The sequence below is a fragment of the Lathamus discolor genome, chromosome 6 (assembly GCF_037157495.1).
Source record: "Lathamus discolor isolate bLatDis1 chromosome 6, bLatDis1.hap1, whole genome shotgun sequence".
Lineage (NCBI taxonomy): Eukaryota > Metazoa > Chordata > Aves > Psittaciformes > Psittacidae > Lathamus > Lathamus discolor.
The window spans coordinates 49,386,879-49,411,526 of NC_088889.1; the positions used below are offsets into that span (position 1 = coordinate 49,386,879).

Here is a 24,648-nt window from a genome sequence, read left to right on the forward strand (position 1 = left end):
ATATTGCAGTCTGTAATAGGTAACATAAGGGCCTAAGGTGAACCAGATGCATTTAGCTTAACTAAAAATCTCCCCACCCATGGAGAAAAGGAATGGCATTGTTTTTGTATAGGCACAGCAGCAAATTCTGACTGCCAGTGCCATTTTAGTGTTAGCTCTTCCACTAGTTATTGCATGACCAGTAGGCTCATCAGACATTATTCTCTCTGCATGTGTCCTACTCTGCACATGGAGCTTGGACAGACCATTGGCCCACAACTCTGTGTTACTGCACATTCGGAAGCAAGCCCATCCCAGAGTTTCTCAGACACCTGCTCTGATGCACACCTATCAGTTGGGCATGTTTTGCTGAATTCCAGCAAATGGCAATGGCATGGCTGGGCTCCCTCGGTTATCCCACAGTCTTGCAACTGCAGCCCTTGCCCCACTTCATAGTATCATAGAATGGTTTGGGTTGGAAGGGATCTTAAAGACTATCTAGTCCAACCCCCTGCCATTGACCTGGACACCTCACACTAGACCAGGTTTTTCCAAGCCGTGTCCAACCTGGCCTTGAGCACTGTCAGGGATGTGGCATCCACAGCTTCTCTGGGCAACCTGTGCCAGTGCCTCACCACCCTCACAGCAAAGAATTTTTTCCTAATATCTATTCTAAATCTCCCCTATGTCAGCTTGAAGCCATTACCCTTTGTCCTGTCACTACAGGCCCTTATGAAAAGTCCCTTTATAGGTTTCCTGTAGGCCCCGTTTACATATCAGAAGACTGTTATAAGGTCTCCTCTGAGCCTTCTCTTCTCCAGGTTGAACAAGGCCAACTCTCTCAGCCTGCCTCAATAGGAAAGGTGCTCCAGTCCTCTGATCATCTTCATGGCCCTCCTCTGGACTCGCTCAAACAGGTCCACATCCGTCTTGTGTTAGGGGCCCCAGAGCTTGTTAACTTTCACACCTAGTCTCTGGCTACCTGCAGAGTGCACCAAACAGTTCCTGTGTGGTGCCTAGTTGCTTTCAGTCCAGAAAACTTGTTGCATCACGTGCTCTCAGTAGCCTCTGCTGTGTTGTCTGGGCCATAGTCTCTTGAATCTGTATCCTAGCCTCCATGTTCTGTGGCCTAATAGCCAAAACGGTCTGGGTAACATCCTACATGCCGAGTGGCCTGCGGGCAAGAGTGCACACAGGGGACCAAAGAGCTGTAGATTTATTGCTTGTTAACCATAAAATATATTAAAAAAATAAGAGATAAAAATAGATGGGGAGCTTGGGGACCGGAAAGGCAGCCAATGGAGATTAGATGCACTGCTGGTTGACTCATCCAGCTTGTTCTATTGTAGCACAGTTCCAATAACGGCTGCATTATTTCAGCTTTTGTGCAGTGAGCAGACATTTGTTTCGCATCGAAGCTTTTTCACATGAATGTGCTCCATTTTTCATTTCTTCTTGCCTTTCCCAGCATATCTACTGGCAATTACAAATGGGAGAGGTGGTGACTCCAAAAGATTAGCCAACTTCTCAGCTGGTATAAATCAGCAACACCCCCTGGTATTTACTAGAGCTATGCAGCTTTATACCAGTTGAATCTGCACCAACTGTTCTTTTAAAACATGTCCCACCCTATAAAGAGCTGTGTTTTCTTCAGTGGTGGATTCTGAAATTACTGGGAAGTAAGTAGTGGACTGACTGCCTCACAGAGCATGTGCAGCACACATCTTGGCAGGATCTGTTTCCTAAGGTTCTGTTCCTCCTGTTAAATCCACTTCTGTTCAATCCGAGGGATTTCTTTGTGGCAGCCTGTTGCGTCCTGTGTGTTGGACCTGGGCTGTGATCTGCTGCCTTGCAGAAGGCCTGCACACGGGCCACCCACTGCCTGCTAGCTCAGTGTGTCACCATGCTTTTAGCTCCCTTCTCACTGCAATTAGTTAAAACCCTCCTGGGCCTGCATGTAAGTGGCTATGAGGAATAGTTCCTCATATGAAAATACGTGGAATGTGTGTCAGGCTTTGTTAGCTGTTCACAGCTTGCTTTGTGGTTTGGAAAGTGCTGCCCTGCCAACTTGGGCTCCATTCAGAGGCAGAGGAGTTTTGTAGAAATGGGCTTAGAAATAACCATGGGGAAGGAGGAGAAGTATTTACCTGAAATGAGATGAGATCAGGTGGATCTACATGTGCAGTGGAGGCTGTGCATTTGTTGCAGGATGGTGGTGGTTTTTGGCTCCTACAATGCATGCAGACTGAAGGAACACTTCCTGTTCTATGCAGCTTTTCAGAAAAGACCATTTAAAGGTGATTTCATGGGGCAGAAACTGGTGACCAGGTGAGTCACTTCCCACCCGTGTTCTTATCATCAGCCTTTGAGCAAGCCAACCTCTGCGGTGTTGACAAGTGGTGACTAGGTACCTGTATATTTTTACTGGGATTTTGCTGTGGTTTTAGGTGAGGTGTTTATTTGCATGTTGCCTTCATTGGTTTCTCTACACATATTACACAGAGTAAGTACTATGGACTGCATAGCTGTGCTCACCAGAAAAAATGCCTTCCTCTCTTCCGTTTTTTTCTTAGCAGCATGGAAGTGGGAAGGAGAATCTGGCAAAATGTGACTTTGTTTCATCAGAATCTGCTCCCTGATAGTGGAAGCTGTATGATAAGAGGCTTCTTCATGGCCAGCTTCTGAGTAGTGTGTATAGCTTGCAGCCCACCCCTACCAAAGACATACACAGATCCTTTAAAAAAACACAGGTAAAACCCTGATTTTGCTGCCCAGGCAGCTGTGTAACCAAAAACAAGGTCTAAGTGAATCCACAGTCAATTTCCACAAGCACATATGAGTAAAGTGACTCTGTAAGTACGTGAATTACCACCACCTATTTTCTATAACACAAAAAATAGCACTTTTCTTTTTCACAAACTTTTTAAGCTCGTGAATTTCTGATGACAGTCACTTACAGGAATAAATGGTGAGGTAACAGCAGCTTTGTGTAAGACTGAGATAAATTTGGGTCTGAAATAAATGAAGACCTCTGTAAGAGGTAGAGTTAGGAAATAAGTGTGTGGGAAAATTGGAGTGAGTGAGAAGGCAGCAGGGAAAAGGAAGCCACAGTACAAATTAAAGATTGCAAGTAACAGGGCTGGGTGCCAAGAGCCTCAGAAAAGAAAAGGAAAAAAAAATCCTTGATTAGCTAAACTGTTTGCTTTACTATATAAAAAACTGACCTCCTTGAGGAGCCTGGAGCCCTGGCCTCCTGGGAGTCTGAGTACGTGCGGGCGAGCTGCTGCCCTGCTGATGGCAACACAAATGCTCCAGCACCAATCTTCTGCCCTGTAGATTTCCAGGTGCAAATGCTTCATCTGGTAGGAGCTCTGCCTGCATCAACCTTAAGATTTTATCCAGCCTGGTGATATATAATTTCTTTCTTCTCCAAACCACTGCAGTAATCTCAGTTCTACTAGCTACCTGAGAGCTATTGTGTTGAAGGAAACCACTGTCTCTCCAAGCAGCTATAATGTGTAGGCTAAGCATGGCTTTCAAAGGGACAGATGAAGGACAGAGCGTGTGACAAGCCCACACCTCCAGCAAAGCTCAGACTCCAGTTTTGGCTGCAGCAGCCAGTGAGGCTTCCCACAGCCCTCCTAGATGCAGAGCACTGTCTAATGAGGTACCTTGCCCTCATTGTCCTTGCTCCTCAAGGAATATACCAGTCCTCCTGCGTCAAGGTGACAATGCCATCACCAAACTGAATCATTGCTGCAGAGTGGGAATGTGAATGACCTTGGGCACCTAACACTTGTGTGGGTGTGCTTTTCATGCCTGCTGATACTTTATGAAGGTGAGTTTTCTGTACTACAGACAGAGCTGATCTGAGAACACAGACAGGGGGAGTTATATATGGAAAACTTTGATGGGCAATTCCCTTCACTTTTATTTGCAAAGTTGTTACCTGTTTGCAAAGTTGTTACTTGCTGTCTAAATGTCCATCTTCCTCCACTCTGTAACTGCAAAAAGCCATAAGGGATGTTAGCTCATGAAACTACCTTGTACAATTTAGTTCGTTGATATAAAAACTGCAAGAGAAGAGCTCTCTTTTAACAGCAGAGGATGGAACAATTGCAGGGCTGCTTTGGAATGGAACAGGGTCAAAACAACCAAGGCAGCCAGGAGCCTGAATGCAAGGCAACCGCCATGCAACAGAACACTGAGCCTAGGACATGCTACTAATGAGTAAAGTACACCCAGAATTCAAAACCATGGTAATGACATCAGATTCCTGCTAGCCATTTGTTAACGAGACAGAGAGAAATGGAACATGAACAGTCTCTGAGCATGGGCAGGCTGCACACACAAGAACTATTTCCATCACAAGTTTTTTTTATTCTGCTGGCTTTATTGAATGTAGTGAACTGCTGGTCCAGCACAGAGCGAGGACATTTGGAATTGCAGTGTGACTGGCATAGCAAAACCAGGAAGACAATATGAAATGAGAGTTTGTCACATGAGTGAATTAAGCAGATTCTGTATAGTGTTTTCATCCCAAAGTGCTTGAGAGGTTTCTTTATAAATGGATTCCTTCTCTGTGGCTCAAATGCAGCCACCTTTAGGCTGAAATGCAGTTGTCTTCATTGTGCATCCAGTGCTTAGGCTGCTTTTGAAAGATTTGCTTTATTATGCATCTGTTCTCATCCAGCTGTTCATAATAAAATGAGAACTGTGCAGCACCTCATTCAGATTCTCGTACTGGAAAGGGCAGTTGTTAATGCCAGACGTCCTAAAGTCACTGAGCTTTCCAAGGCAAAATTCAGGGAAGTTGTGCTAATATGCAATTGCAAATGATCAGAACCAACATCACATAAACTGTGCTCAGTGAATCCTAAGAACGGGGCAGTGTTGTTTATGTCTGTGGAACATCACAACCACACTTGCTGGGGTGGCAGGTCATGTTATTCTGAGGTTTCCGTGTCTTGACTCTGTTTCATTAGTCTTCTTCAGGACCCGCATAATTCTGATGACACCCTTGAAGATGGCAGGGAATTGAAAGACCGCATGAATTAAAATTATTCTATTTTTTTGTCAAGCAAATGTCAGTAGTTCATTTGTGGATTCCACGTTGAAATAACAGGTGTAAAACCAGATCACATCCCAATTTCACAGTCTTTCTGAGTAGCAACCAATCTGTTTTGGCATTATTTCCTAACAACTTGTTGATTAGAGTGGTAGAGCTAAATCTTATTTTACTGAGGACATCTTACACTTATTCCTGCTGCACTGTCAGACCTAGTTTACCTTAGCAGGTACTGGATGTGTAGTAATGATAAGCTTGATATACCCTGTTACCTGTTTAGCTGTACTACCTCAAGTAAACTTACCTCAGGGAAGTAGAAATAACAAGAAAGGTTATATCATTTTTCCTAGCCAGGATATACTATCCATACTTCCCCTGAAGTCAGCAACAAGAATATTCTCAGTGACAGTCTGATAGACTTTCCCCTGGGTCTTATCCCCATGATAAGCGAGATTTTTAAGCAAATCATCGCATACAAAGTCTAGCTCTGGACTTTGCATCATTGCTTTTTCATCAAATGCTCTAGGGATTAAGTTCGAACTCATCAAATCCCTCCCAGTCTTCAAGTCATAAATTCATAACTGAAAAAAGTCCCAAACCCTGGTGTTCATGAAGGGAGGGGGCCTTGCCAGGCCATTTTGGCTATTGCGGTAAGTGGGTTATGGTCAGTTTTCTAATGCAGGCTTCTCATTGCAAAACAACAAGAAAAAGAACAAACAAAAAGATAGGGAACTTTCTGCATTCATGGACAAACGCCAGATCCTTCCTCTCTAAGTGAATGCACTGACACTCAGCTTTTGTCAGCATTCATTGCACAGAATTTACTGAACTCCAGTTTTGACTGTATAGCTGTAAGGCAATTCTGGAGACAACTCTGTCTCATGTGTAGTGTTTAGATACCACAGGGCCACATCCTCTTTAACAGCCTTCTTCAGTCTCTGGAATTGTTAAGTTTTGTAGTCAAAGTCTACTGCCTGTCTTTCTATAGCAGTGCCCTGGGGCTGGCAGGTCATGCAGCCAGGTAATAGGCACACAGAGATCCCATTCCACTGAGTTCTTCTACCCACCACCCAGTCCAGCTGCTTTGTTATCTTTGCTATGGCAATGTGTCTCCCCAGCACTGTATAGCTGTTGTGAGAAGTTAACAGTTTTGTCTAGCCCAGTTTAGGGTTTAGGTTTTTTTCCAGGACAGTTCTGAAGCCTTTTACTGTGTTATTCTGTTATTTTTTTTTCTGCTGATCTAACATCATCTGATCTTTGTAAATGCTGAAAACTTGGTACATCATCAGACATCTGCTGTATTTTTGGAGAAACGTCTCAAGTTTGGTGAAGCAGTCCAAATCACCAGAAATTGTGATTCTCAATTTGCACAAAATGCGTGCTCTGTTTTCTAAGGGTTTCTGCCAGACCCTGCTGACACATGAAGCATAAGAAAATATTTGGCATCAGCCACTTCCCCAGAGATTTTTCCTCTTGTAGGTAGTGGAAAATGATCCCTCCGTACACATGTATTCAATTCTTTTAGGTCTACTCATAAGCAAAGGTTTCATCTCTTTTTTTAGCATACCCATTCTGATGGTTACTCTTGTGCAGTTTATGGTAATGAATATATTCACCTCCTTTTTTAGCCTCTGCTACAGGGCACAGGGAACCATGCCAGCATTGTAGATGTCGAGCAGCCCTCAAACCCTTTTTCAATGACTTGATCCCCCAGCCTGCCAAGAGAAGGTCCTGGCTGCAGAATGGCTCCCCACTTCTCTTAGATTATGATTTTTGAGGTTATTGTTTACCTGTCTGGCTGAGTTTGTAAGCCCCTTGCAGTATTAGTCCTGAGTCCACCAGTATTAGTCCTGAGTTTTACCTGTTTCCCCTGTAGCATGGCTGGTGGTGGCACAGCTGCTGACAGCGCCCATGCTCCTGCACCAGTCTCCACCTTCAGGCCAGTAAATGTCATGTTTGCTTTAGAGAGGATGTAGTCTTGAGGGCCCTTCACATCTCAGACACCTCCATCAGCCCACTGTGCCCCTCCTCAGGACTCAGTACCACTGTCCTTCAGGGTATGTATCTCCTGTTGACACCTTCCAAAGGATGACAAGACCCTGCTTGTTTAGGGACTCTATCCAAGCATATGCCCAACACCCCCCTTTACCAAGAGGGGACTCAAGGTTTCATTGCACTGAATTGTAAAGACAAGGACCTGCCATGAATCTTGGTTTCTGTTCCCTTCCAGTTCAGGGGAGGTTCAGGTTCTGGCCTATCTGTTACCTAGGAAGCTCAACAAAGCAGACCTACAAAGCAGGCAAATGCAAACAACATTTAAAGCTCCATGGCCCCTTACTAATGTGACTATGCTGTGTCAAATCTCAATAGCTCACACTTAACAGCCATGTCATTATGGAGTATAGGCACACAACTGCTGTTAAAAAAACAGACAGCAAGGAAAAATAATAAAAAAAGACAAAATGCAAGAGGCTTAGGAGGCCCCTGGATTTCCTTAATGGAATTAGTCCTTCCTTTATGAATTCCAGGGTTAGATGCTGTAAATGTGATTCGCATACTCCCTCCCCTCACCAAAGCAGAAAGATCTGCTAGACACATGTTCAGAGCAGAGCGGGGGAAGGTATGACGTGACTCAAGGGCCTGGAAGGCTAAAAGGACTAGATGGGGGGAGCTCTGCAGCCCTTGATCTTTGTAAGATTTACTGCCTTTGCTTCTTGCAAAGATCTTTTTTTTTTTTTTTTTTTTTTTCCTGGAAAATTGCTAGCTTCTAGCAATTTAAAAAAAAAAAAATTGGCTGGGGCAGTAAACAAGATCTTTGAAGGGGGAAGGAAGCCAAGAGAAAGTCAGGCCCATTAGTCACGCAGCTGCATTTCCTGTCACAAAGGACCCCAGTTGAGTAATCACTCAAAATATTCTTGTTATTTTTTCCTATTTTATTTCAACTTTCAGCCTGCCAATATCTACTGTAAGAAAAAATTAAAACAAGAAAAAAATATCTTTTAGCCTCAGAGGGGGAAGCAATGTAGAATCAGACACTGATTTACATTATTTTTCCTTTTCTTTAATTTTCATAGCCTAAAAACACTTCAGTCATATGAGAGGAATGTTGGTAGTGCAGAGTGGGTCTGAGACAGTGCCGGTGTTTTCAGGGCATATAATTTCAGCAGGAGTGTGGGTGTCAAAGTTTCTAGGCTACACTTCCAGCTGCTACCATTAATTCACTGCACAACCTTGTTGGAGTCATGTATTAATTTATCTGCAATTTATTATAAAAAGTAAAGATGGTAATAGCTTCTGCATAATTGTTTTGTCAGGGTTCATTAGTGGTGGTTATAAATAATGGTTGGTCTTCTGATGAAAGCTTTGTAGAAGTATTTGTCTAAAGGAAAATACAGTCAAGACTGGGGAAAAAAAACCAACCAAACTGGTAATTTAAAGCAGAACTTTTTATTAATAGATTTTAAAAGAACTTGTATACAAAGAGGTGAAAATAGGAGAAAGACTATGAAATATAAGAAGGAAAATCTTAGTGATACTCTCTCTTGAGACACTCAGCTGAATAAAAATACAGCAAACCTGTCATAGGGAAGAATCCCCGTTGTAATGTTGGAAGAGACCACGTGAGTGATTGACTATACCACTTCCCTGCTTCTAGATCTTGGATTGTAAGATGCTGGCCCTGGTCAATCTGGTACCAACCCTAAAAGGAAGCCACAGATACATGATGAAAGTAAAGCTGAAAACCCTCTGTTTTTTGCAGATTGCTGCAAAAAAATACCTCTTTCATCAACAAACACAACTCCAAAATACAACCCCCCACCTTTTATTTACTCAAAGTAATGAGTGTGGTGACCAGGCCACCTATAAAGAATGGCCTTAAGCATGCTTCAGGGCACATAACAGTTTGTAACTTACATTCCTGACTGGGGTACCTGACTATATGGCTCTGTGAAAATGATTGCAAAGGGATTGCAAATCCCTGTTTGGATCGCTACCTAAGTAGAGAGTAGATGATTGTAGTTTATGCTATATAATAATATGACTTCAAATATTGCACAAAAAATGAAGCTTACATTTGCATGGTAATGTCATATAATAAAAATGTCATATAATAGAAGCTGGTAATGTCATATAATTCTCTAATTTGCACACACTTGATACCACAGATGTGCAATGTTTTCAAACAACAGCTTATGAGCAGATGTGATTTACACAACAATGTAAATCACAGCTTCCTAAAGCTAGTTAAAAGGTGTAAACTCAAACAACATGAGATTTACCCTAATTTGTTTTAAGAGAGACTTTGAAAAGCTGTTTACATATATTTTTTTTTTTAAAGTAATGCAGGATGATGGTTTATGCATATTTACATTGAATGAAAAGTAAGAATCCTGAGTCATGACTCAAGTATGAAAAATTCTGCTCCAGATTATCCTTATAAATTATGTTCATCCTTTGTCTTTCCAAATGTCAGGTGAGGCAAGGCGTGCTCCTCAACAGGCACACAAGTGTACGCTCCTGGTTTGTGGTCAGAGCTAGCACTAGGTCATAGGGACTGTCTGCTACTCTCACACCAGATGACTTTCGCTTCTATGTGTCCCACTCTACTGGATCTCCACATCATATGACATTCTGTGCAATAGCAATAGTCATGATGTGGGATTATAAAGGCCATTTCTAATGATTATTGATAACTACACACTTGTAAAATCATATACTGGTATGTATGAATGAATGGAAATTATTAGTTTACAAGAACAATGTAAACTTTGCGCATTTCCTTTTATGAATACCACCGTATATGATAATATTTCCTATACTAGTGTTGTAGGGATGTATTAATATAAATCGCACTAGGATCTAATACATCAGGCTGTGTGATAAATAATAACCACCGATACAATGAATTATACCTGACAAGTGTTTGGGTAGCAATTGGTATTTCTCTGTTTACCTACCTGGTTATCCTAGGAATTTGTATGGCTCTGTAGACATGGTATCTGAGTGTCTCCAAACCTCAAACCTTTGATGTACCTGTTCTCTTCACACAGACCTAATGCCTACTAGTAAAATTATCCCTGTTTAGGTGTGCCACTGAAGTCCTAAGGTGAATGACTAAGCCAGAATAACCTCAGAAGTCTATGACCTCTTGATTCATCTGCTGGCTGTGAAGAATTTATCTCTTGCATAGATGGGAAGCTGAGTCATAAAGATCTAAAGTTACGTGTCCATAAGCACATAGATAGCAACAGAGATGGAATCAGAGAACTCATTGTGTACAGATCCTCAGTCACTGGTTGGGAACATTAAGTTAGTCTCTCTTGTCTTCAGTGAACTGATCATATTTGGTAAAATAGCTAGCAGTTGTTGCTCTGTGATGTGCAATGCTTCTGTGAGGTGCATGAAGAGGACTCAGCAAATAATTGCTTATCAAAAAGGTAAATTAAGTAGGGAACAGGACAGTTGTTTAGTACATTGACAAATGAATGTACCAGCCCTTCTACTAAACTGCTGCCTGTATTTGGGCAATTACTTCATGACTGCATGCTGTCATTTCTCCAATTTAGGGACAGTAACACACACAGAGGTCCAGACACACAAATTACCTTATGGTGCTGCTCTACTTCTCATATAAGAAAATGGAATGGTAAAAGGGAAGGATCAAGGAGAATAATAAATTTTCCTATTTAGTTGAATGAGGTTTCTATGATACAACTTAGAAATCTCACTCTTAAAACAACAGTGGCTGGTAAGAACGTTATAGTTTTAAATTTCATGTTGCCAGTGGACATGTTGATGCAGGGATGCTGTGCTAGGGAGGGTGTAGATGTTGCAGTTCTGCTTTAGGGGTGCTGCACCCCTTGCCAATCTGCACTGGACAGAGCTCTTTGGATCTTTCTTAGAGCTGGTTTTCCTTTCCTTCACATCCTGCGTAGGACTCTGGAATTGGGCTACATATAGCAGAGATACAACTTCACTTTCAGAGCAAAACTGACTATGAAAGGGTTAACCTGACTAATGGCAATGCTTCAGTAAAATTGAGGGAGGTGGAACTTAATTCCCAGCTCTTAATAAAATGCAGGTGTTTTATTGTTAGGTTAAAAACTCCTCCTCTTAAGACTCCAGCAAGCGTTTAAAAACCAGGAAAAAATGTGCTATTGAATAAGAAACTTGGAAAGGCAACAACAGGCCATGCAAGGCATTCACAGAGAATGCAGCATTTACTGGCTAAGGCCTACTTTAAAGTTCACTGAGGGAGAACAAAACATAAATATGTTGTTCATGTTAGATGAACAACACCTCTTACAAGATGCATCTGGCCTCCAAGTATTATGCCTGAGATTAACTTTTGACATTCTCCTTTCCACTGTCATGACTTTGCTGTCTTCCCAGCTCTCTACAGAGCATTTACACTCTCATTTTTCAACCTTTCTGTCTTCTTATTTCCTAGTCTGTTTGGGGACTCAACAGGGTGACAGGCAGCATGAACATTGCAGTTGCAGGACACAGATAGCTCTGCTATGCTTGCAGCTGCTTTTCTGTCAGGGATGGGATATTTTTTTTAAAACAAACAAGCAAACAACCCCCCCGCACACACACACACACTTTAGAGCTATTTAGTAAAAACAAGTTGTAAAGAAATCACTAATCACTGTTTTCTCACTTTCCCTCCTTATCCCAAGGAAGCAGAAAAAGGGGGACTGAGGGAGGGTTGGAACATGGACATTTAATGGTAAATTGCACTGGTTACATCACAGGGTTAAGGGATTGCACTGAACTTTGAGCTTTAGCTTCAAGCCCCTTATGTATTTGGAGAATAAAAGAAGTTATGACTTATTAAAGGGAAGTAGAACATGAAAAGCCAGAGAAGTCTAAATGTACTTATGGTGGCCGAAGGCCTGATATTACTGCATCATCATCACCATGGGCCTTAAGTGCCACAGAGATGGGCTGGGTATTTTTGGTACTTGTATAGTGAAAATAGTTAACTAACTGTCATCCGTAAAACCTCGTCCTGGGAGAAAGTTGGGCGTCAATTTCCCTGGCCTTAGCCTTGGTAATACAAATCAGCTGTCACTACTAGAGGAGGACAGAAATAGTTCATGGAGTACCAGACAGGATGGGAAGCAAAAGGGTAACTTGGGTTTTGATGCCATGGTTTCACAACTGCAATTTAACTGGAGAAAGAGAAGCAACGAAGATGGTCAATATGCTCGTCATTTCATTTAGAAGAGTGACAGGTGAGATACAGATAGTCCTAAGCAAAAGAATTAAAATGACATTCAGAACAGTCTGAGACAATGAATAAAAATGAAACTGATGGAGCTGTTGAGCTTACAAACATGAATATATGCCAGTTCTCGTTTACAGGGAGTAGAGCACTCAGGGTAGCTTGAGTAAATAATTCAAAAAAGCAAAGAACAAAAATAGAACCTCTCCATAATCAGAGCAGGAAACCTGAAAAAGCCCGGGCTGTTTGCCCTCTGTGCACCATTGCACTGCATCCTTGTGACAGCTGCTGTAGTGAACCATCCAAACTGATGAGCTGGATATACAGGCATCAGGCAGACATGGCAGAGAGGGTGAAATGTAGATGCAAGCTCTTCTTCACACACCTCTGTGACTCTCAGCCCTCACCAAAAGGAGGTGTATTTTTAAGAACCATCATGTGAAGATGTAGTGGAAATGCAGACTGCAGATTAAGAGAGGGACAACTAGTAGAAATCCTCATTACAAGTATCTCAAAATCCCTGTAGGAGGTTTTATGTTGGCCCAAATGTGGTCAGGATCAGGCCCTTGAGGAAAGAAGAAGTCTCTGTCAGCATTTGTTAGCTGCTCCCAATTTTAGATCTTCCATGGCCTTGTCCTTCTTCGGTTTGTAAGGCTGCTTTTCATCCCACTCCTACTCTCCTTCGCAGCTGCCATTTCCTGTTACTAGTGTCAGCAGTTCTCAGTCTTTTCAGACAACCTTGCTGTCGTTTGTGCCTAGCTACATGAGGGAAACAACCCATGCTTTCTGTTCCCTCCTGAAAGTCACTGGAGCTCAAGCTCCAGCAAAGAGAGGCCCCTGCTCAGCGCAACCTCTGCCTGAATCCAGCGTGTAAGACTGTAAAAACTGGCAATGCTTCTGTTCTCAGCACAGGGAAATAGCCAAGATCAAAGTTAGAAGCATGGTTTCTTTATTCCTTCATCAAACTGGCCTTCATTTTTTCTTTCCAGTCCTACAGTTATTCTTTTCTGATGTATGTTATCTCTGGGAGTCACTGGGAAATACTGGATGGATTGGCAACTATTAGGCCTTACGGTTATCCTTGCAGATACTGCTAACTGTGCCATGTCATACGAGAAAGAGAAAGATTCTTCCTCTAAATAAACTCACTACTTTCTGTGCTGTCTTGTGTTTGACTTAAAGAACTGATGACCTTTGCATTCTGGTTTTATTCCTCCATCTTTGCATGATGAAAGTTCCCCTTCCAAATTTCATTTCCCTCATGTATGTCTGAAATGAAAACAAAAATCTTCTTCAGCTTTCTTCTGTACATTTAAATGATGTACTTAACTACTTGTAAAAGAAGCAAAGATCCCCATCTTTAAAAGTAATAAATAGGTAGCACCAAGACTGAGATTGTGCCAATGGCACAGAGAACAGAAAAGATTAACTTCAGAATATTGAAGAAGATCAAAAGCTTCACTTTTGTGCTGCTCTCCCTGTAGCACCTTAGTGTATTTTAAGAAATGGTTGAGAGTATTTTTAACCTTAACCTTACTCTCCAATTTTTTAAAGTGGAGTAAAAAGTGTCTACCCTAACTGATTTGTTATTTCTTCTAGCCTAGCCTATGAGGTTTCAGAGTTACCTCTCACAGGTGATCTGTAGCTTTTTTAATGGGAGTGAAATACCTGAAGAGCTTATATGCAGGGCAGCAGAACCCAATGGCTTTCATTCACAAAGGGTTAGAAATGGACTGAAAGGGCAGTGGTGCAGATGCCTCCACCCCGGCCAGGGCTCAGAAAGGACAGGTACAAGTGAGTACAAAATTGTTTGCTTTCCCTTGCATTACTGTTGGATACTCATAAACATTTAATTATAGCTACTGTATGCATGCTTAACTTGGAGATATCTGTGGTTCCTTGAAACCATTACACAGGAGCACCAAAGAAAATACGAGGGAGTCACTGAAGGAAAATACAAATGAATTAGAAAAGCATAGCAACCAGAGAATACATTTCCCATAATACAACAGTCAAAGGTCATGAGATCACAGATGCTCAGTTGCTCATGCATATCTTCTATTCTCTCCACTTGCATGCTTGCTCCAGGGAGGGCAAAGATTTAATGAGGATGGGGCTAGCTTTAGCAGTTCTCACCCTTCCTCGCACCCTGCATCTGAAAGAGCATTGAAAGCCTCTTTGAAGTTGCAGTAGACACACATTGAACTGTCCCAGTGCACACATACAATCTGGGGTTTTCTCATCAGGTACAAAAATACAAGGTGACTGTTCTCTTCCGGCTGCCCTGGATGTGAACAAAGCTGTTGAATCAAAGACTTAATGAATTTAGGGGTGGAAAAAAGTTTCTCCATGGCATCTGTCTTTTCAGCCTGCAGCAGTGGCCCTTCTTAGACTCTCACAGTTTGTATTAGTCAGTTCATTTTTCCTGGCTCTTTAAAAAGAAATCCTGTTCAGACAAAACAGCACACTATTTATAGGAAGCTCGGAAGGGTCAAAAAGTGGCTGTAAACCCAATCTTCAGTTAAAGCATACAGTATCTGTTCTGGTGTAGATACTGTTAGAACTCGGCAATCTCTGATTTGCTAGCAAAGCCTTGAAGATGATTTCAGAGTCAGATTTTTTAAACTTGGTGACACTGTAAGTGTTCACTTGTCATTAGCAGAGCTAACTTACTTGCTTCAAGTCCCACTTAATCTGTCCAGCTCACTACCCACAGCTTCTGACCTACTTAGTCATTTCCTGTCTTTGATTTTTGCCTTAAAGCCTCTTTTCTATGTTGGCCTGTGGCTGCTACTTAATCTTAATCAAACTTCCTTGGACTTCCATTACTGTCAAGTACAACTCCTCTCACCATAATACCCACCCTTCTGAGTGCAAGAAAACTGATTTACAGCCAGCAGTCTGCCTCTTCTCTTATGCTCGAAGTTCATCTTTGCTTTGTTTTTCTTCCTGTATGAGTCACTCCTTCCCCCTCACTGAGACACTGTACTATACTTTCTGTTCTCCTCAGTCTGTCAGTGGCTGAGAAGCTGCTGTGCACGCCTTTACTGCAAAGATCTGGTGAGTATTATCATGTGCGCCCCACTGCCATTTGCAGATTCGGAAAAAGCTGAACACAAAGAAATTGAGTTGGCCACAGGCTTCTACAGAAAGTCATGTAGTTTAATATGCTTTTGCCTCTGACCAGAAATAATGACCTACTCTGTTCCCTTACGCTTAAGAGCTACTTACGGAAAATGCAGCTGTTTAGTCTACTCTCCCAAGCCTAGCATCTCCCCTCCTACTTCAGGGCACCTGTTAACTCTACAAATGGTGTAAAGTGGGTACCAGCTTAAGGACTTTCCCAATTCTCACTGGGTCACTCATGCTACAGTAACATGCCTTTGAAATAGACTTCTTCAGCCAGTTTCCTGCTATTACCATAATCCAACCTAAAGATGTTAATCCAGTAGCATGGTGACTTTTGCATGCACGGGGCACTCCTGAGCTGGTGAGGTCTGATGTTTTTCGAGCTTCGTTCACCGGCACAGAGTTCAAAGATGGCCTTATGCTCTTTGAATGTCAGGTACAAAACATTCGATGACAATGGCAGTTGTGTGTAACACGTAGATTTGTTCAGTCTCTCCTTACATATGTGCTTTCTCCCAGCTCTTTTTTTTAATATACCCAGTTCTGCTATTCCATCTTCCTCCTACTTCTGTGCTCATCCGCACTCATACTCTTTTGGATTTTGTCGTTGTTAACATATGGATGTTATATGATCCCTCACTGAGTGCAGCCTTGTCCTCTTAATAAGTAGAAAATACCATACGTTCTGGAAGGAGGAATTAGCTACAGGCCATTCTCATTAAGGCTCTCCTTCAACTTAAACCAGTTTAAATTGTATTTTTGAACTGCAGTTTTTGAACTGCAGTCACTATGTGGCATTGTAAGTTGAAAACAACCACTTGAGCCCTTTCCAGAGAGGCTTTGAGTGGCCCTGATACTAGGCATGGAGGGGAGATAAGCAACATTGAAGTTGTAGTATCGCTGTAGCTGAGGGCAAGGAGTGCATGGAAACATACCCTCCCTCTGGCACTGCCTGGCTCTGGATGAGGGGAGAGGAACAAGCCAAGCAGCTTGGGTTCACACGCGCGGTGGGAGCCAGTGGCCTCTCAGCTGATGACAGATTAGACTCAGGGCCTGGTTAGTGGGAAGACTGTGATTAGACCTCAGCAGCATCTGTCTCTAGCACTAAAGGAATTACTGCTGCGGGCTGTGATTTTCTCAGCAAACTGTAATTATACCAGAAACCTCATTCCTGCCATTTTTCTCAGCAACTTAAGTGCAAAGGAAAAAAAAAAAAGTGGGTGAGGGTGCAGGGAAGCAGAAACTGTAAAAGGAGCAGGAAAAAGGCACCTGCTTATTTTTGCTCAGCTCATTCCAATTATTTTCGCACAGTTTCTTAGATTCATATGAATCGCGCACAATTTTTTTCCTAAAGGTCAGTACCAAGGTTTAACTCCCTGAAGCTGTTCTGCCATTCACCTGAAGTTGATAGGACACATCCTCTCTGTTCACATATGCCCCGTGCCATCTTAGATGAGTGTGGTGGTGCTTGCAGAAGATGCCAAACTAACCTGTACTCTGGCAGTGCCCTCTCCCCCCTCCCATGGGAGCAGCGGTGTGGGGTGGTGGACTCCAATCACGACTGTTCCCAGGACACCACTGGGAAGGTATGGCCTGGGCGAAAGTGTGGAATATTGGAGATTGGGCAGGGTGAGTTTGAACCTTACTCCCGAAGGCCCTGTGTAGACTAGGATTCAAGAGTTTGAACTTTAAATGTGTTAGGTTGCGTATACTAACTCTGTGCTTTAAAAGATGTAGAAAAGGCAGTGTAAGTTTGAACTCCCAGTAACATCTGGTAGTTTTTCCAAAGCAACAATGTTACAAAGAGGCAGATTTCTTTGCAAGATTTCTCTACCAGAAAAAAACTTTTTTTTTTTTGTGCAGTTCTAACTCCATAGAAGCCCATTTGCCATTAGTGCTTTCTTTTATCAGAATATAAGAAAAAAACGGGTTGGGTTTGTGGTGGGGGGTTTTTTGGTGGGTTTTTTTCATTATGTAAATCTAGGAGAGGAAGAGAAATACCTAAGAGTAGAGTTTGCCAACACAGCTTCACCGTCTAATACTTAAAATGTAGACAAAGTCAAAATAATTCAAACTAATCTATGTGCTCCTTTCTTAACTTTCCTTGGGGCTTTAATGTGACTGTTTCGTATACTTTAAGGCAAGAGTGTCTTGTCTATGTTAAATGATTTTACATCAACACTATACTCATCTAGAAGAAAGCAGAATTGTTCCTTACCAGTACGTCTGCCCTCCATCCTGCAGCATGTCTGGCAGCACAGCCAGGGATGAGTGTGGCAGTGGAAACTCGACCCTTGGGGCTGAATGCACCCAGAGGCAGTATGTTGGCAAGCAGATCCCAGTCTCCAGAGCCAAGTCTCTGCAGATACTGGTGGGAAAGACACACATCTGGAGTTGTCTGGAATTGGCACAAATTTCTGCGGACAAAGAGGAGAGAAAGGAAGGGTTATAAGGAAAGTGGAAAGAACACTTCTTACACATTTCGCTTTCTTTTCCATCTGCTTGTGTGATGTTGCTGTGAGCTGTTAAACAGCTGCAGTGCTCTGCCCCAGAAGGGACTGTGTTTCAGTAGAGATGGAGAATGATTCCTACGACTAAGTGCTTTGAGAGCCCTCTAGAATGAAACGGGCAATAGGAATAATGTTTCTCTGACTTTTGCTAAATACACTTGGGACTGCACCACCTGAGGAGGTAGTCAGCGATGCTGTTCTTGCTTCTCAGACCTGGAGCCCCTGGCAGGCAGTGGGTATTGCTGGGTGTTTCTGACTCATCCTTTGCACAGGAGGTGAATCCCTCTTGTCCATTGCCTCCCAAGCAGAACCTCCCAACTCTCCCCATGCTGGTTCAAGGAGAGCAGATTACTCAAGCAAAAGATGTTTGCAGACTGCGGGACTTTGTAGCTTGGAGAGATAAGGGTAGTGAAGGAGGAGGAGGAAGAGGAGGATGAGGAGGAGGAGGACTGAATGTATTGTGATTGCCAAGGACAGAGCAGAAGAGCATTTTTTTTGCATCCATTCAGACGCTCAGCTATTTCCTGCGTTGTTCCTGCAGTCAGCATGCTCCACCTGCTTTTACTTAACCATTTCCTGTTTATGGCTTCCAAAAACTTTCTGGTGAAATCACTGGTCTGCCACAAGATCAGTCTTACAGTCCCTTTTGGGCAGGCTGCACTGACTTCTTTTCCTCTCTCTTCAGTACACAGACATTTCAGCCCGAGGATCTGTGTGTTCTGTGTACATGCAGTCAGTAGTTGCGGCAGGAAAGTATGTGCTTCCTCAGTGTTCTTTATGTCTCCCTATACCCTTTTTTTGCTTCTAATGCTTGCTACTTTCAGCAATTTGGACAATGAAACAAGCAGTAGCACTGAAGGCACATTCCCCTTTCTGTAGAATGGAGGGCTCCAGATATTTAGAGAAAAGACTCTTCCCTTTACTTTCAAGCTCTTAAGAGCTCTCCCACAAACAAGGAATTTGTTCCTTGAATAGTGTGCCCAAGCTTCAGATTATTTTCAGGCTTTGAGAACAGCGAGGCAATTTGTTCTAATCTGTGGTTCAGTTTCTCAAATGTGAATGGCAAGGTGTGAGGAGCAGGAAGGATCGACCGAATAAAAATAAGTCTCTTCCTTGAAGTGTAGATGGCTCCCAAGAGTCCCTATCTCACACTTAGTCACACGTCTTGTGGAAATCACTAGAAAAGCATGCATGCTTCAAGTCTCCTCTCCTTAGCCATACTATAGATAACACTGCAGCCACCACTAAAATAAAACTTATTTGTCACTGCTTTTGCTGTTTGTTTACTTTTTTATTTCTCCTCTGGAGCAGTGAAAATAGATTCTTTGGTTTCCTCCCTGATTCTCATGCTCTTGCACAGTGCTGCAATGTTTGGGTTGCGGTGAGCACTGCAGGGGAATGTTCCCTTCTTAAAATAAATCCTGGAAACATTTCTGTTGGAATCAGGGTTTGTAGAAGTTGGGTTTTTTTGGTTTTGTTTTTAATAAGAAGAATGTTTGGTCAACTTTGACCTGACACCATATCCCTTTAAAGGGAACAGGGTTGTGGTGCATGTCAGTATAGATATACTGAGATGTATATATGTATGTGTGCATGTGTGTGAGTGTCATAACAGGATACATGACAGTTATACTGGTATAACTGAGCACTGAAATCATCCTCTAAGAATGCTGGATATGTCGGCCCTGTCTCCAGCAGACAGATCTGCAAATTCCTTAACTAGGCCTACTGAAAGTTAGCATAAGCCAGGACGCTTAGTCTGCTGACTTAGGCATGGGAGGCACAGGTCTATAAGCATTCACTGGCACTGTCGCTAAGCTGTTTCACACTCCTGCAATTATGTTGATGGGGTCACACTCACATACATTTCTAAGTATTTGAAGAATAACACTAGACAGCCCCCATTTTAACTGTAACATAAATGTGCACAGGTAGTGCTTCAGTATGGTCTGGGCATTGCTGATGTCCAGGCAACTGTCTGCTGTAGGCATAGCACAACCCCACTTAGATCAGAGTTTGCTGAAGTATCCTTCAAGCTGCCTGTGAGCAGCTTTTGAACTTTCTTTTTAATCAGGAAAAGGAAGCAGTTGTTTTCTGCATAGAAGTGTCTTTCAGATTGGCCCAAGTATGTAAAATGGTTATTTTGGGTCACATCCAGCCCAATTCATTCAATAGTTTGTGTCAGGGTACTTGTCATCAGTGGCATTTGCCCAGGGTGAGTCACACCCACCCAGGCAGTCATCTGAGAAAGCTCTCAAATCTTTTTCATTTTCATTTTACAGGGTACTGCCTAGTAAAATTCATTACTGTGTTGTACCACACAGCTCTTCCTTACAGCAGCAGCTTGTCTTCTAACCAGCATTCAGCCCAAGAGGCAGCTACTTCCAGAAAAGACTCTCTGGTTCAGTGCCCGTCTTTGTTTTCCAGATGTTTCTTTTGCCACGCTGCTTTCCAGTTACACTGCAAATGTGGGCGCACTCAAGATATTTTTGCCTCCTGCCTCCACCCCAAAAATGGAGGAAAGCTGAATGATATGAAAATGTAGCAAGAATGAGACCCTCGAGGAAAATGGCAGGGAGGTGTAGAGGACCGCTCAGGACTCTTTCCAGGAAATGGGTAGAAGGTTCATCACATGAGTCACTGAAACCTTAGATGACTAAATTCTTGAAGAATAAACTGTCAGGAATATGATACTGGACAGGACAGTTACAGGGAGGGAGAAGAAAACTTCTTAAATAGCTCTTATTTGGTTTTTGTTTGTGATTCATTCCTGAGGAAATTGCAGCCTGGCTGGTCAGGGACGGGGGCAGCGTGCAGGCACTGCCAGCCTGTGCAGAAGCAGCAGAAGAGGCTGCTGGGGTGCACAGCCTCACCGCTCCTGGCCCCAGTGCTCCTGCCAGAGGGGATCAGGAGCACCCCATGGCCAAGTGAATAAATAAGACAGGGTCACTAGTGCACATACGCCATTTGAAACAATTCGCATCTTTTTTAGTATATCAGCAACTATGCGACCAAGAGGAAGTGAAGGTATTGAAACTCTGATTCTAAGCTCTTTTTAAAACCTTTTCTTCCTCTACCTGCTCCAACCAGTAAACCAAGTTGTATCAATAAAACTGGCCCAAAGCTCTGAATTTGGGTTTCAGAGAAGGTCTTAAGATTTTAGATGCCAGTAACAACAGTAGCAGTCAAACTCCCTCCACAGCTACCTCCAGAGGAGCTAAACCAGCATTAGCAGTGGCAGAAAATGTTTGCAGTAGTATTTGAGTGTGGAGAAACCCCAATGTTCCAGCATGCTGCTGCCAGTTCCCATTTTGGTGAGTTTGACCCAGAGCATTTAACATTTCAACATCAGTTCTGTGTCTCATAATGCTGTTTACATAATGACCACTCATTTGGTTCCCATTAAAATCATGGTATTTCTTCTGCAAACCGTTGCTTGTAAAAATCAAGCCACCCAGTTTTTCATTAGACTGTAATACAGGAAATAAACAGTCTGTCTGTAGGATGCACACTATAATTCTTAAGCAGAGAATAGGGGCCTTTTTTCCCCTCTTGAACATACCAAGTTCAGAAGTAAGAATGAGAAAGATCTGTTAAGGGTTGCTGAATCTGTCTCTTACAAAAACACAATGTAGTTGCTCCCTGGCAGATGTTTCTCAGATGCTATATTGATAAAAAGAGTCTACAGTTCTTCACAGTCAGAGCAGCAAGAATCATCTTAAAATTGTAGAACTGGCAGGTGTGGCTCTCACAGGTTCTCCCAGCGCCACTGCCTTTCGAGGCAGCACACAGCGGTTCCTTGTATTAAATATACCTGCACTTTGAAGAATTCCGTTTCAAATGTCTCAAACAATGGGGGTTTCACCACTTCCTGTGGGAGCCTGCTCTGCAGCCTAACTCGTTCCACCATCTGGAGCATTTTCCTGAGTGTCTGCCTGCTTTTAACTTTCTTCTAATTGTGTACCCACTATTTCTTCTTAAAGGCAGCTCACCAAAATGTTCTGTTGTGTGGAATCCATGTTACGTGGTGCTTTTTTATTTTTCATAAAGGTCAAGAAAACCTTGAAAGATTGGTGATGGCTTCTTCTCCTTGCTTTTTCCTCCTCAGAAATAATAATAAGTAATTAATAATGTATTACTGCTTTTCTAGCCATTCATCTCAGCGATTTACAAGGAAGGTCAACATTGTTGTACTCTTTTTACAGATGGGAAAAGATGAAGCACGAGGGCAGGAAACAACTTGCCCAGGATCATTCAATGCGCGCAGGGCAAGACTTGGATTTTTAACCAGGTCTCCACAACAGTGCCCTACTTTTATTTTTTAACTCTTTTTTTTCTTTTCGGCCCAGTCAGTTCCCCTTGGCTTTGTTGGAGTCCTTAGGAAGAACATGCTTTCCATGAACTTTATTCAGCATTGTCATACTGTAACTGAAGGGTCAGCTTGTTGAATATTTAACAGTTCCTATCTTTCTGATGTGTTGGTTAGGCATCCTAATTAAGTAGTGATAAATAAAACCAACAAAGCATTTTAGAAGAGTGATTCAGTCCCTAGGGCCTCCAAGCTGAATTTCCTTCAGCAAGCATGTGTTTTCCCAGTTGCAGATTGTCCAGATTGAACACAGTTTATATCTAGCACATTCTTATCAGTGCATTGCAGGGAGATTTCCTTCCTCCTCAGTGCCACCATGCTTTGCTTCACCTGTCATATTTCCCTTAGCTGTGGTTTTTGGTAAGTGTGTTTCTCAGAATCTGGATAGTTGCTGAATTATAAATCCAATCTGGAACAATCACGCCATGATCTGTACAACAGGATGCACTGGGTAAGAGAGAGATCGAGCACTGAACAGGCTCACCTGGGTATCTGAAGTAGTCTGGCCTTAGCAGCATGGAGCCCTCCACGGACTGCTAGCAGGCAGGTGGTTTCTTCTACCTGCCCTAAAGCTTCTGCCTGTCCAACCTCTCATTTCAGTGAATATCTTTACTAGGACTAGATCCACCTGAGCACATGGTAAGACAAGTTTAGTTCCTCTGCTCCCCAGGGGAATGACCAGGTAAGGCAGCCAGAGCAATATGTTTGCAGTCTGATCACAGGTGTCTCGTAACTGCCCCACACTGATCAGATACTGAACTGACAGCACCCATTATGTGCGAGGTCTGGCACTCTGCATGGATTGAGAAATGTGACATTAAAACTCTCTGTAGGCCAGAATTATATCTGAGGGACAGCACATAGATCTTCCTGGCTGCTGACCATGTTCAAAGTATGCCAGTAAGTGAAACCCGTGCCATCTGTGTTATTCCCCGCACTGCTCTTTCAGGCCTTCTTTATTCCAGATATCATTGAGCCAGCATCTGAGGATTTACCAAAAGCTGCAAGACTGACGTAGGTCACTAAGCACACTGTCTGCGCTTTCAGATTGAGTTTGAGAAATTACCAGCAGTGTCATGCTTATGCATCCTGGCCATGTGGATAGAGGAAGCTACGAAGCAACAATAGATTACATGAAGCAGGGGAATCCCCCTCAAACTTCTCCCAGACTATTTCAAACTGAAGTTGATTTGCATACGTACACTACAAATAACTTCGCAATGGCTTTTAGCCGCATGAAAAGGTTGTATGCGTTTGCCTGTAAACATTTAGGCCAGTACCACCAGTTGCAACTAAGCTTCCTTATACAAACCCTGTTTGGTGGAAAATGGACCTTAGTGAAAAACGGAAAAAAAGCTATAGTATCTTGTAGTTGAAACCTATGGCCAACTTCTTTACAAAATCTGAGGTTCAAATGGCCTGAATTCATGAGTGATGCTGTTTAAAAAAGCAGTGGCGTTAAACAGACTTCCAAAGTTCCTGTGATTTTTTTAAACATCATGATTTAATAAAAAAGAAAAAAGTGAGCAAGAAAAGGATAGTGTATTGAAAATGCATATTTACTGGGTTATCTCAGGCTCAGAAATGTAGTTGGCTAATATGACATTAGAAAAACCTTTTACAATATCTTTGATGCACTAAGAATGACAATGTTTATAAACCTAGTACATCATGACTACAGAATGCCTAAATTCTTCCTGAAGACATATGTTTTCTTTTCCCTTGCAGAGTGGGCTTTTGGAGTTTGGGGGGTTTGTTTGTTTGTTTCCGTAGGATAGGAATATGAAGTTTCCAAAGGCTTGCTGAGAGCTGTTTCTTTGGAAAGAATTTGCTCACCAACTCCCTTTCCTAGCTTTCTATTGAAACAAGTTCTCATACACATTTTCTGCCAGCCCTCTCACAAAACTAGACAGGTCACAGACAACTGCACTGATTCCTTAGGCTCTCCCAGTAAATTCAAAAAAGGATTTCCTGTATGTTTTCTGGGTTGTCAAGCCAGCTTTACACTAGAATTAACTATAGTTGGCAGTAAATTCCAAATCTGTTTTAAACAGTCTTAGAAGTGCTTTTGTCAGCATAGCGTATTTCCCTTGAGGAATTCATCAAAGGCACACTGGCAAAAGTGGGGTTTGTTCTACGTGCATTAGGGTTATCATCATTGTCAGTATAGATACCAGGACAGCTGTATGAGCGACTCTTTTCTAGTGTAGTTGCTTTTCATATAGTTAACAAATAGAGCTGGAGAGGAAAACTGAGACACAGCTTCCCTTGACAACCTGTGTAAGCCTTGTGTTTCTTCTACAGTATCACCTCTGTTAATATTAATAATGTCATGGCCTGTTGCAGTGGAATGCCTTCCCTT

General features: G+C 42.5%; 1 protein-coding gene and 1 long non-coding RNA gene across 4 annotated transcripts in view; one reads left to right on the top strand and one right to left on the bottom strand.

Moving 5' to 3' along the window:
* Window positions 1-24,648, top strand: part of RAD51B (RAD51 paralog B) — a 430,051-nt gene that overhangs the window by 403,890 nt on the left and 1,513 nt on the right. The gene's annotated exons all lie outside the window — the stretch shown is intronic.
* Window positions 11,755-18,237, bottom strand: LOC136017959 (uncharacterized). Its single transcript, XR_010614167.1, has 3 exons — window positions 18,091-18,237; window positions 17,626-17,824; window positions 11,755-14,222 (listed from the first exon to the last, which is right to left on the bottom strand). It is a non-coding gene; the product is annotated as an uncharacterized LOC136017959 (long non-coding RNA).